We start from the raw sequence: 20588 nt of genomic DNA, 5'->3' as shown, positions 1-20588 counted from the left end.
GGATGTGACAGACAAGAGAGAAAAGAGAAGACTGGGAGGTGGGCGAAAGATTTTCCAACAGGAAGCCATAGCTGATATGTTAGGGGTTGCTGGAGAGGAGCATAGTCTGAAAAAATAATTTTCACAAGAGATATGTTGCCTTTCCATTGATCCTATTATATTTTGAATTCTTCTCCACCCGCCCCCCTCCCTACTTTTTTTTAAAAGATAGGGTCTCTCTTTGTTGCCCAGGCTGGAGTACAGTGGCATGATTTTAGCTCACTATAGCCTTGACCTCCTGGGCTCCAGGGATCCTCTTGCCTCAGCCTCCCAAGGAGCTGGGACCACAGGTGTGCAGCAACCTGCCTACCAAATTTTTAAATTTTTGGTAGAGACAGAGTCTTGCCTTGTTGACCAGGCTGGTCTTGAACTCCTGGACTCAAGCAGTTCTACTGCCTTAGCCTCCCAAGTAGCTGGGATTATAGGCATGAGCCACAATGCCAGCCCTCGTCACTTTTGCTGCCTTGATACATGCATACTGTTTCTTCTTCCAGACGCACTTCATAAAGAAGTAGCTCCCAAAACTTGAAGATCAGCTTGGAATGAGGAATTGATTTTCCTACAGAACAATGTTAAAATTGGTGCTTTAGTTCTCAGCTTTATGGTAAAAGCCTTCTTGCCTCTTATGTAGCATACTATAGAATCTAGTCATCCGGGCATGGTGGCTCATGCCTGTAATCCCAGCACTTTGGGAGGCCAAGGCAGGCAGATCACCTGAGGTCAGGAGTTTGAGATCAGCCTGGCCAACATGGTGAAACCTCTCTACTAAAAATACAAAAATTAGCTGGGCCTGGTGGTACACACCTGTAATCCCAGCTACTTGGGAGGCTGAAGCAGAAGAATCACTTGAACCTGGGAGGCAGAGGTTGGAGTGAGCCAAGATTGCACCACTGCACTCCAGCCTGGGTGACAGAGCAAGACTCCATCTCAAAAAAAAAAAAAAAAAAAGAATCTAGTTACTCTCAAATACTATTTCAGTGCAAAAATAGATTCTCAGCCCAGTGTTCATTGATGGGAACTCAAGGATCCTGGTCTGCCCCAGCAGGAGGAGGGAGGGACTCCAGGCTTCGTGGCGGGGGCCAGCAGCCTGGTGAATACCCCCAGAAGTGGGGTCACTGAAACTGCTCTCAGGGTCCCCAGTTGTCAAATCTGTGGTTACTTAACAAGGGGATATGTTCTGAGAAATGACTCACTAGGCGATTTAGTTGTTGAGCAAACATTACAGAATGTACTTACACAAACCTAGACGGCAGAGCCTACTCCGCACCTAGGCTAGATGGTATAGCCTATCGCTCCTGGCTGCAGACCTGAGCAGCATGTCACTGTACTGAATACCATAGACAGTTGTAACACAATAGTAAGTATCTGTGTATCGAAACATAGAAAGGGCAAGTAAAAATACACTATTACAATCTTCAGGGGCCACTGTCATGTATGTGGTCTGTCATTAATTGAAATGTCTTCATGGAGTGCATAGCTAATTGCTCTGGGTTCATTCTTGGTTGGGAAGGATTTCCAATAAGAGGTGTATAAGAAAAATGGAATGATATGGAGATGTGTGGAGTGGATGTGTTTCTGTGAGAGACTGTTGACCTTTGGATGCCAGGTTCAAGGACATTGCCTCTATAAAGGTGGATCCGGCCTGTCCTTGTAGATCCTATATTGTGACAATGTAAGGATTGCCCAAGGGTGAATAGCAGGTTAATCTCTCATAATCTTAGGTGCTTCACTAAGTATGAATGAGTCTTAGGAGTGAGAATAATTTTCATTATTTCGGTCTGTAGTCAGCTCCTGATCACCACTGCAATTTCAAAAGATCTCAATTTAGTGTTTCCCTGCTTCTGAATAGGTCTAGCGGCTGCCGCCTTTTTCCTCAGTCTTATCTTGCAAGAATTTTAAATGTAATTGATATCACCTGCAATTTTATGAAGTCTTAAACACGGAGTTGCACATTAAGTCATTTAAAACACTGTGGCATTTATTTTCACAATTGGTTGTCTTTTGTTTATAAGTAAAGCTTTTACTGCTTGTGCTGTTTATCTTTTCCCTCTGGTGGTCTTCATTTTCACTTTTCCTGTCCTTTATTTAAAATGGCCTTGAATTGGTAAACTTCACTTCTCAGCAACCCCCTTCACTTACCACCATTTGGTGTAGGCTCAATGAAAGTTTGTTGTTTTTTATGCTGGTTTAAACTGAATATAATTAGGGTAGTGAATTTTTTCAGAATCTGATGGAAAACATGTACTGCATATATATATTCAGTGGTTACGTTCTGTGGGCTTGGATGTTTGTATCCTGCTCGTTCCTTTTCTGAACACAGATAGTTATTTGAGTTGAATTAGCTATTTGTGTGATTGGCCATTTTGCAAGTTAATTGTTTTTGAAAACAAGATATTAATTTAATTGAAGCTTGCTTTGATAGTGATTATACCAACTTACAAACTTATCATAGCTTTCCAGATTCCATTGAAGCTACTTTTGATCTTTAAGATGCTACATTACTGGTATGAAATCTCTCATAGTTGTGGGGAAAAGATGATATAAGAAGCTTCAAGCTGGGCACAGTGGCTCACGCATGCAATGCCAGCACTTTGGGAGGCTGAGGCGGGTGGATCACTTGAGGCCAAGAGTTCGAGACCAGCTTGACCAACATGGTGAAACTCCATTCTCTACTAAAAATACAAAAATTAGCTGATATGGTACCCGCCTGTAATTCCAGCTATAGGGCGGCTGAGACAGGAGGATTGCTTGAGCCTGGGAGACGGAGGTTGCAGTGAGCTGAGATTGCACTACTGCACTCCGGCTTGGGTGACAGAGCAAGTCTCCATCTCAAAAAAAAAAAAAAAAAAAAAAAAAAGCTTCAGATTTTATTTTGTTGCAGATTAAGTGAAAAAATGGAATAAAACATGGTTTTAGGTACCTTTTGACAAACAACTGGGGGACGTGCTGGGTCAGTGCTGCCCACACTTTTCCTAACTGCATATTTTCCTACCTTTAGTAGTTTTTCTTGTTGAACTCTTCTAGTTCTTTCTGGTGTGTGTGTGTGTGTGTGTCTGGTTTTTTTGTTTTTGTTTTTGAGACAAAGTTTCACTTTTGTTGCCCAAGCTGGAGTGCAATGGCATGATCTCAGCTCACTGCAACCTCCGCCTCCTGGGTTCAAGCAATTCTCCTGCCTCAGCCTCCTGAGTAGCTGGGATTACAGGCATGTGCCACCATGTCCAGCTCCATTCTTTGTATTTTTTAGTAGAAATGGGGTTTTACCATGTTGACCAGGATGGTCTCGAACTCCTGACCTCAGGTGATCTACCTGCCTCTGCCTCCCCAAGTGCTGGGATTACAGGCGTGAGCCACCACTCCCAGCCATTCTTTCTTGTTTCTGTTTGTTTATACTGTCATATTTAGTATTTATACATCTTTTTCTCCCAAGGAAGGGATCTGCTGTTTTAATTGGATGATTATGTCAGAAGGCTCTTTTCTATACCTTGGCTGGAGCAGGTAGCTGAGAAGTCCTTTTTGCCACTAACATGTCCAGTACTTTATGAAAACAACAAACTCATGTATGCATTTATATGATAAATATTTTTATAAAGCAATTAGCATGCCATGTGGACCATGGATTTTTCACTGATTCAAGTGCTTTCAAGAAAACATGTTTTTATTTTTTAAATTGCATTGATCTTCCTTTAAAAAAAAAAAAAACTGTTATTTCCAAAGATAAATTTCATTTTCTACTTAGGAAAACAGATGACTCTTTCCCTAAAATGCCTTCTGTGAAATGACATGTGGAGCTGCTAGGCATTGTGAATCTGTTTTATTTACCCCCGTAGTACAAAAAGAAGGCAGGCAATTTTAGTTTCTTTAAAGAGACACTGGCCTGGGGTAAATAACAATTTAGTCCAGGTGGGCAGAAAAGAATTCCTGTGACATTCTTTTCATCAGCCCCGTGTGTAACCTCCAAGCAGGAGGTCAGGCAGTAAAACATTTGAGTGAACTGGTGAAATGTTTTGTATTTATTTACAAGGCACTTAATCACAAGACTGATCCCAATAAACTCAACAAGTCAGAGTGATGGAAGAAAGTATATGGGGCATGGAGAACAGTAAAAGCAGGGACTGGAGGGGCCTGTAGATTGCATTTAGCCTGCTCCTCTCTTCCCGCTGTGGAGATGGCCATCAGTGCAGTGGTCATGGGTGAGTTTGATGAGGAATGTAATTAGGCCCATTCTATTCCCACCTGCTGCTAAACAACTTGCCATTTTCTTTTAGATTCAGGCATCCTGAAGCATTTAAATTGTTTTGCTGAAAATTCTTCATTCTTTTCGTTTAACTTTCTTGAATCAAAACTTCTGTTCCACCATTCTTAGTGTTGTATCTGTTGTGCTGGAGTTGACTTGATTTCATTGCTTACCACAGTCTAATTTAAAACAAAAGCATTCTAAAACCTTCTCAGTTTCGTCATTTTTATTGTTACTAGAAACTTATTGGTTTAGATGTAGTTTGTAGAGAATCAAAGAAAGAAAAGAAGACAGTTTCTCTACGTAAGAAGTTCATAACCTTTTCACTGAAAGAAAGCCTGCTATGTAGTAAGCTCTGGGGTCAGTAGTCATTCCCTGGCCCTTCTTCTGCCGACTTAGCTGTTGTTCAGTTTCTCATTGCATCGCTACCAAATGATGGACAGACAGACTTTGGTTCATACCCAACTGTTACCCTTTTACATATATGTGTGTGTGTATGTATATGTATAACCCAGGCTGGAGTGCAGTGGCACGATCATAGCTTATTGCCACCTTGAACCCCCCGGACTCAAGGGGTCCTCTTACTTCAGCCTCCCAAGTAGCTGGTACTACAGGCGCTAGCCACCATGCTCAGCTAATTTTTTATTTTTTGCTTTGTTGCTGAGGTGCTCGCGAACTCCTGAGCTCAAGCCATCAGTCTGCCTCAGCCTCCCAAAGTGCTAAGATGACAATCGTGAGCCTCTGTACCCAGCCTGTTTTTTAATATTTTAAATAAAAGATTTCATGGAGTACGAGGGTTACACTCTTTGTGAATATTAGTAATCCAGATTAATTTGAAAGAACTTTCATTTAATATGCTACTCAGAAAACTGTGTATACAAGCAATTATCTCTATCCTAGCAGAAGGCTAGGCAGAATTGGTTTAACGAGTAAGTAAGAATAATTTAGTGTTAGCCCACTGTACGAATGAGAGTGCGTTAGTATCTGAAACTGTCCCTGGAGTATATCAATGTATATTAATAAGTTACTTCAGTGTATTATGGACCAGCAAGCATTATTGCGAACTCACTGTGTTGCAAGTGTGGGGCAGGGACTATGGAAATAAATAAGGTGGAGATGGGGGTGGGGGAACAGACTCCATCAGATCATTTTTGGAGTGGTGAGGGCTTTTGATACAGGAATGCAATGCTGTATAAAGGTGGTTCACTCTTGATTCCTGAGTTTTTTTTTTTTTGGGAGACAGAATCCTGCTCTGTCATCCAGGCTGGAGTGCAGTGGTGCGATCTCAGCTCACTGCAACCTCTACCTCCCAGGTTCAAGCGATTCTCCTGCCACAGCTTCCCAAGTAGCTGGAATTACGGGTGCCTGTCACCACACCTGGCTGATTTTTATATTTTTAGTAGAGATGGGGTTTCACCATTTTGGCCAGGCTGGTCTCGAACTCCTTACCTCAGGTGATCAGCTTGCTTTGGCCTCCCAAAGCGCTAGGATTACAGGTGTGAGCCATTGCGCCTGGTCTGTTTTGTTTTTTTAATTAAAGGCAATGATCAAATTATCTAGGAAATTAGTTTAAAGCCAACATACCTAAAATATAAAACAGAACACAAGGCAGATAGTCTTAGGATATTTACCTCAAGCTACCATCTATTTTATCTTGCTGCCTGAATGTAAAGACTGTTTTGGAAGAGTAGCTCCTTAATTTTATCTCTCTTTTTTTTGGTCTCAGTTTAGCTGATTATAACCTCATCTAAAATAAAGTGAAAGCTGTTGTATTTAGAGGTAGCACAAATAGCAGGGTGACTGTACTGCTTTCTTATTCTGTCCCACTTGCACCCAGCTGACCCATCTGCCTAGTGGGATTTTAGACAGTTTCAGTCCTTGAGCTCAAGGGAACCTAGAGGAAGTTCGCTTTTGAAGATTCATCCTCTCTGTGTGAATAAATTCCTTGGTCGTTATCTACTGTTTTTCATTCTTTGTGAAACATATCATCTACCACAGTGGATAATAGAGGATAATACTATTCAAGACAAAAGCCTATATTTGGAATAGTTTGTGTAATATAACATATTTAGAGGAGGGACGGGAGGATTTAAAAAAAAACCATATTTAGTACACTTACTGACCTTAATGAAGATGTGAAATTAAAGTATTGTCATTATGGGGATATCATTTAAAGAGGGCTGTTTTTGAATCTGATTAGGGAGTTTCTTTTATTAGTAGTGGTGAATATAGAGTAATGGTTTGGATATCATGGTGTCATATTTTAGTTGGGTAGAAATATCTCTAACATTTTTACATGATGTGTTTTTCCATCCTCTCCAAAACAATAATTTCACCTTTGGGAAAAGAAATCCATCCCATCCGTGACGGACTTTCATATGCAGTACCCAGTTCAATCTTTTCTTTTTTTTTTTTTTTTTTTTTTTTTGAAAGGGAGTTTCGCCCTTGTTACCCAGGCTGGAGTGCAATGGCGCGATCTCGGCTCACCGCAACCTCCGCCTCCTGGGTTCAGGCAATTCTCCTGCCTCAGCCTCCTGAGTAGCTGGGATTACAGGCACATGCCACCATGCCCAGCTAATTTTTTGTATTTTTAGTAGAGACGGGGTTTCACCGTGTTGACCAGGATGGTCTCGATCTCTTGACCTCGTGATCCACCCGCCTCGGCCTCCCAAAGTGCTGGGATTACAGGCTTGAGCCACCGCGCCCGGCCCAATCTTTTCTTGTTTACCATATGCTAGGTGAAATAAATATGGTGACTAAGTATGAAAGAAATATGGTAGAGGGGTTATGAAAAGATACCAAAGCATTGTTCCTTCTGGGGAGGATTTTATCTTCTTTATATTTTAAGTAACTTCTTTAGAGATCTTTATATTATAAGCTTTCTATGTTTCATTTTATTTTTAGAGATGGAGTCTCTCTCACTCAGGCTGGAGTGCAGTGGCATGATCTTGGCTCACTGCAACCCCCACCTCCCTGGCTCAAGTGATCCTCCCACCTTAGCCTCCCAAGTAGCTGACATTACAGGCGCATGCCACCACTCTTGGCTAATTTTTTTATTTTCTGTAGAAACGGGTTTCTGTATATTGGCTAGGCTGGTCTCAAACTCCTGAGCTCAAGCAATCTGCCCGCCTTGGATCACAGATAAAAAACTTTCTATAGCTTAGTCCCTTCCCTTTCCCTCCCTATTCCCCCTGCCTCCAATTCTGTTTTTCTTTCCATGTCGTCTCAGAAGAAAGGTAAATTTCACTTTGCCAATGCGTTCTCGTATTTTCATTTATGGTGTCTGGTTAGTGCTAAGATGTGTGGATAATATTTCTTACTTTAGCATTTTTTTAAATGTTATTATTAAATTTGTTGGGTTGACCTAGCAGTACCATCTCAAGCTTGGGATTCAATGTGCACCTTGTCTTCAGTTAACCTTAACCTTGGTGGTTGGCGTGCCAAGGAGACAAACGTGTGAAGGCTTCTCCCTTCTCCACTTAGGATTCTTAAGTTTTAATGCAGTAATTAGGAAGAAATATCATGCATAAAATACATACATACATAAAATTTGTTTATGGGAAAATTTTATAGTACACCTACCATGCCTTCACAGAGATGGAGGTGACCATGCCTTTGAGGCAAGAGGTAGCTGTCCAGGGCTGATGATTGCCCTGTGAAACATGTGGACACAACATTGTGAAGGCTTAGAGGTGGGACTGATTACATTTACCTTGATGGCAGGTGACAGCCTTAGCAGAGGAGGATACAGCTGGGCCTGGAAAGATGGATAGGACATATTTGGTGGGGAGATGAGAAAGAATGTCTCTAGGAGGAAAGAGGGAGCATGAACTATGAGAAAGTGGAGAGCAGATGCCTTAAAGTTCAAGGAATATTCTGGAAGCCAGGAGGAGTTTGCCTCGTACGTAGTGTGGGTGGGGTGGGTTGGGGAACAGGAATTGCCATCCAGTGGGGATATGATAGTAACAGGAATGTGTGTGCTTTTCTGTTTGTAAAGATTAGAATTTCCCTAGATGGGACGCTTAGCACCTGCCTGCCTCGCCAAGCTTTTTTTAATACCAGAATTAATCCAGTGTTTTCAAACAAACACTGCCTTTCTGTTTCCTTTGAATCTGTTCCCAAGGAAAATAAATATTTACAGTCCTGGTCGTACTATGTATTTCCCCGGTAAGCTTTTAGTAGTAGGTAACTTCAAACACACTTTACAAACCACATTTTGTGTGTGTTTTGCTCCAGTGCTAATCTGGCAAGAATGATGTCCAGCAGGAAAGTCAAGATATCTTCAGAAACCATCTGCTTTATAGGAATGCTAGCTTTCTGGCAGATGTCATGTCGGCCCCGCATACACTGCACAGTGAGGACTCTTTTAAATATATCCCAGTAGGGACAGCAACGTCTTTGATTGGTCACTGCCAGTTTTGCAAAGGATAGTCAGAAGGGCTGTGAATTACTTTTCAATTCACATATGGTACCTTGGCCTCTTGCACTGTCAGAAAACAAAACCAAAACACAGAAGACACCATAGAGAAATTATTCCTACCCCTTCAGTAGTGTGGCTTCAACTGTGAAAAAAGGAAGGGTGAAGACACTGTAGAAGAAAGGATTTGTTGTTAATATTGGGCTCATCAGCTGTGCAGGTGCCAACACAGAGAGATTTTCTGGAGAACCTGGCGGTGGCAGGGTTAACCTAGCTCTTCTGGGCTGGGGTGGAGGTGTACTTCCTGCTTTTATGTTTTCGAAAGAGGAGTGCAGGAAATTATACCTAGATATTAAGAGCTTTGAAAAGTTGAGTACAAAGCTCTTTATCAGATATGGGAGGCCTCACTGAGAACATCAGCCCAGTTGCAATTTTTCCAGGAAAGTTGTATCTTATCAAATGTAACTTTTCCAAGGTCAGTGATGTAGCAAGGTATTTCTTTTTTTTGAGACGGAGTTTCGCTCTTGTTACCCAGGCTGGAGTGCAATGGCGTGATCTCAGCTCACCACAACCTCCGCCTCCTGGGTTCAGGCAATTCTCCTGCCTCAGCCTCCTGAGTAGCTGGGATTACAGGCATGAGCCACCATGCCCCGCTAATTTTTTTTTTTTTTTTTTTTTTTTTTTTGGTAGAGACGGGTTTCACCATGTTGACCAGGATGGTCTCGATCTCTTGATCTTGTGATCCACCCGCTTCTACCTCCCAAAGTGTTGGGATTACAGGCGTGAGCCACCGTGCCCGGCCCTATAGCAAGGTATTTCTAAAGAGAAGGAAGTAAAAAGCAAAATCGCTTTTACGGGATTAAAAATTCAGTAAGTATCCTGAACTGTTTTTTTTTTTTTTTTTTTCCACATTTGAGAATCATTTGTATTTATACTAGCAATAAAGAATCCTAAGAAGAAATTCAGAAAACAGTTCCTGTTGCAGTAGTATTAAGAATATTGAAATATTTAGAAACAAATTTCTCCAAGGAGGCACACTGAAAGACCATAAAACATCAATGACAGAAATATCAGATTTAAATAAGTGAAAAGATATTCCCTGCTTATGAATTAATTGGAAGCAATTGTTAACATGATAGCACCACACAAAGCAATATACAGATTCAGTGCAATTTTTACTAAAACCCTACTGGCTTATTATTTTTTTTATAATAGAGAAGCTGATCCTAAAATATATATGGAATTACAGTAGACCCTTAATAATCAAACAATCTTGAAAAAAAGATAGGAAGACTCACATTTTCTAATTTCAAAACTCACTACAAATCTCCAGTAAAGGAAAGAATGTGGCGCTGGCAGGAGGATAGGCATATTATCGTTTAAAAAAAGTGAATAATGGGTACTTTGACATCTTAGAGGATTTTTTCTCCCAAATGCTGAACTCAGTTTTTAAAAACTCCATTAACTAATGTGTAAATTTTCCGTTGTCTTTTAATCCCTGAAATAAGGCTTTTTTTTCTGCTTATGGAGGGATTTTTTTCTGCTGATTTATTGGAAGTTGACTGTCCAAAAGGCATGGAAAAGGTGCCGTTCCCTGGGCTCTGTTGCCGTTTGATTTATTTAGAAGATGTAATAGGCCAGGCGTGATGACTCATGCCTGTAATCCCAGCACTTTGGGAGGCCAAGGCGGGCGGACCATGAGGTCAAGAGATTGAGACCATCCTGGCCAACATGGTGAAACCCCGTCTCTACTAAAAATACAAAAATTAGCTGGGCGTGGTGGCACATGGGTGTAATCCCAGCTACTCTGGAGGCTGAGGCAGGAGAATCGCTTGAACCCGGAAGGCGGAGGTTGCAGTGAGCTGAGATCACGCCACTACACTCCAGCCACGCCACTGCACTCCAGCCTGGGAACGGAGTAAGACTCTGTTTCAAACAGAAAAGATGTAATAGGAGGAAGAATTTCTGTTCTTACTGTTAGTTCTGCTCAGTCACGGCAGTGGGTGATGGAGGGGGATGGATGCTTGCTTATTGTTGGCTGCAGGAGGGGAGCTGCCGGGAGACCCAACAAAGTTAAGAGGGCTTCCGTTTAGCATGTGACCTGTACTGATGCCTCCAGTGCCTGCTCTGGTCCACACGCTGGGTTTAGGGGCTCTCAGATTCTCTGCTTTGTTCAATTCTCTCAACAGTTCTTATTCCCCTTCTAAAGAGGAAGGACTGGAGGGCACGCAGCAAGTCTCTTTTGCAGCCTTAAATGTGTGGTGTTGCACAAAGTGGTTTGAGTTGGGGTCATGGGGTGAAGGCCTGATCGGATGATGGAGGAGTTGCACACATCCTCTGTATTATTTGCAGTAGTGTAGGGACTGCCCAGTCAGCCCCACCTGCCTGACTGAAAGCACATTAAAACTCAGGCACTGTGGGGTGGGGGACGGGGGACCCCAGGCTCAGGGAATCAGACTCTTTAGTTGTGTAGCCTGGGAAGTTGCACCTTTACAAATTCCCTGGTGCCTTTTCAGTTGTAAAACCACTGGTTAATACTTTCCTTTCCACAGAGGACTGCTCTAAGCCTATATGGCAAATTTGGAAAATCTTCCCTCAAATGCTCCATCTGTGGGATGGTGGGTGAGTGGCCTGGAGCGATTCTTAAGCATCAGTAGGACCCATACATGAAGCAGGTCTTAAAATCGTGGTCGCTTCCTGATGTCTTTGCAGAGTGTTTGAGGGCTTTCAAGCACTAGGTTTATTGTCTTTTAAAATGGGGTGTTTTATCCTGTTTGAGGACTACCCCAGCCTGTTAATTTTGCCCCCTGAGGTTATGTGTTGACTCTGCCCGCTGCTCTGGAATTTGTAGCCTGGGAGCATCCAGATGGTAAAAGACCCCCTGGAGTTACTGAGTCAACTCTCAAAATTATCCTTGATTTTAAAAAGACAAGGACAGGAAAAAGAAAAAGAAAAATGGGGGAGGAGGGGGAATGGTGCCAGGGGGAGACCTTTCACAATTGGGTGGGTCCTCGAATTTTCTCTCTATTTCAAGTATTTTTCTTGCAATAATGGGGATGCTGCAGCTTCTAATGATGATGATGGTAAACAAGAGTAACAACACAGCAACCAAAAATAATAAAAATAGCAGGAATTTCATGAGGATCGACTCTTTGCCAAGCACTGTGCTAAATACCTTGCACACATTATCTCTTTTAATCTTTATGACAACCCTCTGAAATAGGTACCATTATTATTGCCCCCATTTTACCTATGGAGAAACTGAGGCAGAAAAAATTTAGCTCAGGTGACATAGCTAGCAGTAGCAGATGTGGGATTCGAACTTTGTGAAGTATAACTTGGAAGCCCAGGCACAAGATGGAATGCAGGTTAAAAATCCAAATGCCTAGGGGACTAGGCAGGAAGAGTGAATGAGTAAAGCACACCTGTAGCACACAGAGAGTGGTGGGACTGTGGCCAAGCAGAGAATGCTTGCCCTGAATCAGTTCATTGTGCCTGGACTAACACTCAGGCCAGGGTGATCAGATTTTTTTTTCAAGAACTATTGGAAATCAGTATTTTTATGTGAGATATTTTGATGTTTAAATGGTGGCAACATGTTCAAATTTTTGAAGAACACTGAGCCAAACATCAGATTGTAAGCAGGGTCTTAAATGTGTTTTGTTTACTGCCACTTGCACAACATCTAGAACAGTGCTTGGCACATAGTAGGTACATGTTTGTTAAACAGATGATTGAATATTTGTGGACTGCATGACACTTGCAGGCAGTTTCCAAGTTCTTCTCTGCTGCTTACCCCAACTACCTTTTAGATTTTTCTGCTGCTTCCTATCTCAGACCAGGTAATTTTTCATTTTTCAGCTAAATATTTAGACCATATGGGCTGGGTGTAGTGGCTCACGCCTGTAATCCCAGCACTTTGGGAGGCCAAGGCGGGCAGATCACGAGGTCAGGAGTTCAAGACCATCCTGGCCAACATGGTAAAACCCTGTCTCTACTACAGATATAAAAATTAGCCGGGTGTGGTGGTGGGCACCTATAATCCCAGCTACTCCAGAGGCTGAGGCAGGAGAATCACTCGAACCCAGGAGACAGAGGTGGTAGTGAGCCGAGATTGCACCACTGCACTCCAGCCTGGGGGACAGAGTAAGACGCTGTCTTAAAAAATATATATATATATACACACACACACACACACACACATAAATATATGTATATAAACACACATACCATATGTACTTCAAAGATTACATCCTTCTAGTTTGAATTGGTGTTTGGACCAGGATTCTTGGTGGTTCCCATGAACTTGACTACTTTAGATACTTCATATAAATGGAATCATTCAGAATTTGGCTTTTTGTGACTATGTCAGTATTATCCAAGGGAATTTAATTTTATTAAATTTCCCAAGAAGAAGGAGCATGCCGGACCCCACAGGGCCCCATGGAGAAGCAGCAGGATTGGTCAGGAGGCAGAAGGAGTGAGGGGCCAGCCTAGGCCCAATGCTTATTTTGTTTTCCTTAGGAAAGGTGAGGTAGGAGAGGGTAAGCAGCTAAGAACTGGCGGGTTTGAGTAATTCTGGTAGGCTTTGGGGTATAGCAGTCTGGTGCCTGGCCCCGGGTGGATTTAGAGCAAGGGGGAACACTGGCTTGCTGTGTGAGAGTCTGATAAAGGAGATGGTTGGGGGTGTGGGCACTGAGTTGGCGAGTTTGCATGTGGGAGATGCACTGGGGCAGGGGCCTCAGAATTGACTAGTCCTCTAAGAACTGACTAGCCCTGGGAGGTACAGTCCCTCTCCAGTCAACAAGGACATAAATCCAAGACAATCAAGAAGGCAGAAAATAATACAATGTAGTTTATAGCAATTTGCCCTGTGATGGATGCCAAACAGAGAATTATAAAATGTAAAAAAAGACAGAACACTTAATCCACTCAGCATGATATCCTCAAGGTTCATCCATGTTGTAGCATGTATCAGGATTTTCTTCCATTGTATATATAGACCACAAGTTGTTTATCCATCCGTTCATGTGTTGATAGGCACTTTGGTTGCGTCCACCTTTTGCCTGCCATGAATAATGCTGCTGTGACAGGGGTGTGCAAGTATCTCTTCAAGACTCTGTTTTAAATTCTTTTGGGTCTCTACCCAGAAAGAGAATCCATGGACCCTAAAGTAATTCTGTTTTTAATTTTCCAAAGGTCCTGCTGAACTGTTTTCTGTAGTAGCTGCTCCTTCTGTATTCCCACCAACAATGCACAAGAGTTCCAATTTCTCCTGCATCCTTGCCAACACTTACTATTTTCTTTCTTTCTTTCTTTCTTTTTTTTTTTTGTTAGGGGCCATCCTGTGAGGCAATACCTCATTGTCTTTGTGGCTTTGATGTCTACTGATGATTAGTGATGCCAAGCATCTTTTCATGTGCTTATTAGTGATTCCTTTGTATTTTACAATTTAGTAGTCTGTGTTTTTAAATCGAGTTGCACAATTTAAGCCTTCGAGTTTTCAAGAGTTATAAAAATGTATTTTTTATTATTACCTTTTGTAGACTGGAAAGATCTTCTCAAGGTGATTGCTTTTTTGCACAGAGAAGCAAAAGCTTATCCAATCAGCCTAACTTCAGAAGGTGTTAAAGACTCAGAAGCTAGCAGTGCCTTAGGCCTGTAATCCTAGTGACTTGGAAAGCAGGAGGATCGCTTGAGACCAGGAGTTTGAGACCAGCTTGCTTGGGCAACACAGCGAGATGTGGTTATAAAAATAAAAAATAAAAAATAACTCAGTTGGGCCTGGTAGCATGTGCCTGTGGTTGCAGATATCCGGGCGCTAAGGTGGGAGACTCACTTGAGTCCAGCAGTTCAAGGCCTCAGTGAGCTGTGATTGTGCCACTACACTCCAGCCTGGCTGACAGAGCAAGACCTCATCTCCTAAAAAAAAAAAAAGAAAACTGGAAACTAAAGCTGGGGGCCCTGGCTTTAAGTGTGTGGAGGACAGATCATTCATTCACAGAGGACCTACTATGTGTAGGCACAGAACTGCCCAGAGCAAGTCCAAACATACGGAGGCAATCTCTTAGCTCTGTGTCCAATGTGGAGGGGTCACCTTACATCCTGAGAGCACTTCTTTATGGAACTGATTAAACTTTTTGGGGTGAGGTTGGGAGGGCAAATCAGGTGAAGAAGTAGAACTAAGTGTGAGCTTTTATTCAGAAACCCGAACCATCTGATAATGGCAGAGTTTAGTGTATTCAGAAAGGATTGACAAACTAAAGCAGACCTATAGGAAGAGTAAACACTTGATCTTTATATTTCATTACAATGTCATTACAGGCATATACCATTTTATTGTGCTTCACATCCGTTTGATTCACATTACTGTTTTCTTCTGCAGATTGAAGGTTTGTGACAACCCTTCATTGAGCAAGTCTGTTTTTCCAGTAGCGTGTGCTCACTTCTTGTCTCTGTCACATTTTGGCATTTCGCACAATATTCAAACACTTTCATTATCATGATATCTGTTAAAGTGATCTGTGATCAGGGATCTTTAATGTTAATATTATAGTTGTTTTGGGGTGTCAGGAACTGTGCCCACATAAGATGGCAAACTAAATTGATAAAAGCTGTATCTTTTGACTGTTCCATGAATCAGCCACTCTTTCCCTTCTCTCTCCCTCTCCTCCTGCCCTCCTGTTCCCTGGGACACAACAGTGTTGAAATTAGGCCAATTAAGAACCCTACAGTGACTTCAATGACATCTAGAAACGATTAAATTTAGTGAGGGAGGCATATTGAAAGACAAGATAGCCTGACAGCTAGGCCTCTTGTGAGGATGCCGTTTGTGAATGAAAGGAAAAATTCTTGAAAGAAATAAAAAACGATACTCCAGTGAACCACATGAATGATAAGACAGCAACATGGCCTTATTGCTGATAGGGAGAAAAACTGAGTGGTCTGGATAGATTGAATCAACCACAAACTTCCCTTAAGCCAAAGCCTAATTCAGAGCTAAGCCCTAACTCTCTTCAATTCTGTGGAGATGGAGGGAGGTAGAAGAAACGTTGGGGCTAGCAGAGGTTGATTCATGAAGTTTAAGGAAAGAAGCTGTTTCTCTAACATGAAAGTACAAGGTTAAGCAGCAAGTGCTAGTGAGGAAGCTGTAGCAAGTTATTCAGAAGATCTAGGTAAGATCACTGATGAAGGTGGCTACACTAAACAACAGATTTTCAACGTGGAGGAAGCAGTCTTCTTTAGGAGTTTCATAGCTAGAGAGAAGTCAGTACCTGGCTTCAAAACTTCAAGGGACAGGCTTTCTTCTTAGGGGCTATTGAAGCTGATGACTTTAAAGTGCTCATTGATCGTTTCCCAAATCCTAGAGTCTTTAGGAATTATGCTAAATCTATTCTACCTATGCTCTATAAATGGAACAGCAAAGCCTGGACGATAACACATCTGTTTTCAGCATGGTTTACTGAATATTTTAAGGTCACTGTTGAGACCTACAGATCAAACAAAATTTCTTTCAAAATATTATTGCTCATTGACAATGCATCTTATCACTCAAGAGCTCTGATGGAGATGTATATAAGAAGATGAATATTGCTTTCATGCCTGCTAACACAACATCCATTCTGCAGCCCATGGATCAAGGAGTAATTTCAACTTTCAAGTCTTATTATTTAAAATATACATTTTGTAAGGCTATAGCTGCCATAGATTGTGATTCCTATGATGGATCTGGGCAGAGTAAATTGCAAACCTGGAACGGATTTACCATTCTCAATGCCATTAATAACATTCCCACTTCATGGGAGGAGGTAAAAATATCAATAATAACAGGAGTTTGGAAGATGTTGATTCCAACTCTCACGAATGACTCAGGGATTCAAACTTTAGCAGAGGAAGTAACTGCACGTGTGGTGGAAATAGCAAGAGAACTAGAATTAGAAGTGGAGCCTGAAGATGGGACTGGATTGCTGTAATCTTGTGATAAAACTTGAAAAGATGAGTATTTTATGGATGAGCAAAGAAAGTGGTTTCCTGAGATGAAATCTACTCCTCGTGATGATGCTGTAAACACTGTTGAAATGACAAGAAAGGATTTAGAATATAACAGAATACTTAGTTCATAAAGCAGTGACAGAGCATGACAGGACTGACTCCAATTTTGAAAGACATTCTACTGTGGGTAAAATGCTGTCAAACAGCATTGAGTGCTCCAGAGAAATCTTTCATGAAAGGAAGACTCAACTGATGTGACAGACTTTATTGTCTTATTTTAAAAAATGGCCACAGCCACCCAACTTCCAGCAGCCTCCATGCTGATCAGCAGTCATCAACATCAAGGCAAGACCCTCCACCAGCAAAAACATTAGGTCTTGCTGGAGGTTTAGATGATCCTTAGCCTTTTTTATTTTAGCAATACAGTATTTTTTTTTCTTAGAGACAGGGTCTCGTTATGTTGCGCAGTCTGGTGTGCTGTGACTTTCACAGGTGCTCACTGCAGTCTGGAACTCCTGGGCTCAATGGATCCTTCCATCTCAGCCTCCTGAGTAGCAGGGACTATAATAAAGCATTTTAAAATTAAGGTATGTTGGTTTTTTTTAGACATGATGCTGTTGCACATTTTATAGACTCTTAGTGTAAAACAAACATATGCACTGGGAAAGCAAAAAGTTTGTGTGACTAGCTTTATCATGAGATTTGTTTTATCATAGCAGTATGGAGACAAACTCACAATGTCTTTAAGATATGCCTGTAATTGCCGGGCGCGGTGGCTCAAGCCTGTAATCCCAGCACTTTGGGAGGCCGAGACGGGTGGATCACGAGGTCAAGAGATCGAGACCATCCTGGTCAACAAGGTGAAACCCCGTCTCTACTAAAAATACAAAAATTCAGCTGGGCATGGTGGCGCGTGCCTGTAATCCCAGCTACTCAGGAGGCTGAGGCAGGAGAATTGCCTGAACCCAGGAGGCGGAGGTTGCGGTGAGCCGAGATCGCGCCATTGCACTCCAGCCTGGGCAACAAGAGCAAAACTCCGTCTCAAAAAAAAAAAAAAAAAAAAGATATGCCTGTAATTAATACTGACTAGAACAAAAGAAAGTTGATCACATCAGTTTTGTGCAAATAATGGTCATATCTGCTGTCCCCAAATCCTAGAACAGTATAAATTTAACTATGTAACAGCTAATTTGTAGTTTTTTTGTTAAAAGGCGTTCTATACATGTCTTGAAAATGTTATTCAAGGGTGAGCTATACTGACTCAATTAATTGAAAAAAGGTGTATATGCTGAGGTGTTGACTTCTGAGATGTCCTTTACTGATAGAGCATCGATGCAGGATTAATCATATCTGTAGCCTTAGAGACAGGTGGCATTCCTGCCTTTCTGGTTTGCAGACATGGAGGGCTGCAAAGGATGGGGGTGGGGCGTGGTAGTGGAGAATGTTAGCCAGTTGGTTAATGGTTAACCCTTGCAACGTGCCAGAGATACACCTAATCTTTGATGAGACCTACTGCTGATAATGAATAGTGGTTAACCATTCCTTACCTTTGTCTAAGGCCATATACCTTTCATAGTTCGTTTTTTAAAATATGTGGAACTCTAAATTTTTTTTTTTTTTTTTCAAATAAAATTTACATATCAGAAGTTTTATGACTCATGTCTGGCAAAGAAAGCAGGTGGTATCCATGAATAATTTGTCATCTTTTAGAGACTTGTAGAATGATTGCTATCGAATTTTCATTTAACTTGAACACAGCTGTGTAGAGATCAATATAAAGTGGTCCTTTCCTCTGTAGGAAACACACAAAAAAAACCCGCCTGACCTCTTGTTAGCAGATGTGTCCTTTTAGTGTGTTATGTTGTAAATGCCAGTGAGACATTCTTTCTTATGAGGACCAGTCACCTGCACTGGAAAAAGATTTTTAAAAGAAAATAAACAAAGGGAGCAAAGAAAAATTCGAGGTCTCCCTCCCCTCACAGAGGCTGTTTTGGGCTGGGTGCAGTGTCAATTATCCGATGGCTGACTCCAGGAAGAGAGCCACCTGCATCCCTGATTAATGAGCATTGGCCACCTGGCAGAACCCCACTACCACGAAGATGCAATTTCAGTTTTACCATTTGTCACATACAACTAAAAGTTTTGGCATTCTTGCCTACTTAAGAAACATTCTGTAAATATTAGAAATAGTTTATTTATTTATTTTATTTTATTCTTTTAGATATATGGTCTCTCTCTTCCAGGTTGTAGTGCAGTGGCACCATCACAACTCACTGTAGCCTTGAATTCTGGAACTCAGGTGGTCCTCCCATCTCAGCCTCAGGAGTAGCTGGAATTACAGGCACATGAAACCAATATCCAGCTCATTAAAATATATATATATATATATATATTTTTTTTTTTTTTTTTTTTTTGACGGAGTCTCACTCTGTCACCCAGGCTGGAGTGCGAGTCTCACTCTGTTACCCAGGCTGGAGTGCAATGCCATGATCTCAACTCACTGCAACTTCCCACTCCCGGGTTCAAGCAATTATCCTGCCTCAGCCTCCTGAGCAGCTGGGATTACAGGCATTTGCCACCACCTCTGGCTAATTTTTTGTATCTTTAGTAGAGGGGTTTCATCATGTTGGCCAGGATGGTCTCGAACTCCTTGACCTCGTGATCTGCCCACCTCAGCCTCCCAAAGTGTTGGGATTACAGGCATTAGCCACCACGCCTGGCGCCCCCGAAGAAACAAAACAAAAAAACAATTTTTTTTTTTTTTTTAAGAGATGGGGCCTCTTGTGTTGCCCAATCTGGTCTTGAATTCCTGGCCTCAAGCAGTTCTCCCACTGTGGCCTCCCATAGCGTTGAGGTTACAGGGTGTGAGCCACCGTGCCTGGCCAGTTTTTATATTTAGGAAAAAAGCTAGCAGGAATTGGCTCTTCCCAGTTCAGAGAAGTTTGTGATTAATGATATTGATAATTCCTAACTTGTTATCAGAGTCCTAGTTTCCTTTCCTTAGTAATCTAATGAATTGTCTTCGGCTTCCCTTCTTCATAGTAAGCTCACTGCTGCCTACGCATGGTTTACATGGACAGTGTCACTCTGTCTCTGTCTCTGGGCTTAGGTTTACCGCTAAGAGAGTTCATTGTAAATCTGTGCTGAACTGACTATTTGGTCTGAGTTGGAATATTTTTTTGCTTATTACAAACTTGAGTTTTTTGAGACAAGGCCTAATTCTGTTGTCCAGACAGGAGTCCAGTGGCACGATAATAGCTTAGTGAAGTCTCAAACTCCCAGACTCAAGTGATCCTCCTGCCTCAGTCTCCTGAATAGCTGGGACCACAGACACATGCCACCATACTAATTTTAAAAAATTTTGGTAGAGGTGAGGTCTTGCTGTGTTGCCCAGGCATGTCTCAAATTCCTGAGTTCAAGCAATCCTCCAACTTTGGCCTCTCAAAGTGTTGGAATTACAGGCGTGAGCCACTGCACTCACCTGCAAACTGTTAAGAAAAAAGTAATGAAACTAGCTGGGCATGGTAGTGCATGCCTGTAATCCCAACTGAGGCAGGAGAATCGCTTGAACCCGGGAGGTGGAGGTTGTGAGCCAAGATCGTGCCATTGCACTCCAGCCTGGGTAAGAAGAGCGAAACTCCCTCAAAAAAAATTAATAATAATAATACTTACTCTGTTTTCATGAATTCAGTTTTCTGTGTTTAACCACCTCTTATATGGCTTAACAAGAGTCACACTGTAATATTATTAAAATATGAAAAGACAAGTTTGGCATTTTACCCAGTTCCACGAGATGAATTGCACTGTTTATCACATGATTCCTTGAACTTTGGTGTTGACTTAAAATTGTACAGCCTATCAATGAAGAATACATTTTTCTCTTTGCTATATTTAGTTTCCCCAAGC

General features: G+C 41.8%; 1 protein-coding gene across 1 annotated transcript in view; it reads left to right on the top strand.

The window, feature by feature from the left end:
* PTPN14 (protein tyrosine phosphatase non-receptor type 14) overlaps positions 1 to 20588 on the top strand; it is a 193031-nt gene that overhangs the window by 28263 nt on the left and 144180 nt on the right. The window lies entirely within an intron of this gene.

Source organism: Sapajus apella, unplaced genomic scaffold (genome assembly GCF_009761245.1).
Source record: "Sapajus apella isolate SASKATOON/1434 unplaced genomic scaffold, GSC_monkey_1.0 scaffold22, whole genome shotgun sequence".
Lineage (NCBI taxonomy): Eukaryota > Metazoa > Chordata > Mammalia > Primates > Cebidae > Sapajus > Sapajus apella.
The sequence above is the reverse complement of the archived record's forward strand: the minus strand, read 5'-3'. Positions and strand labels throughout refer to the sequence as shown.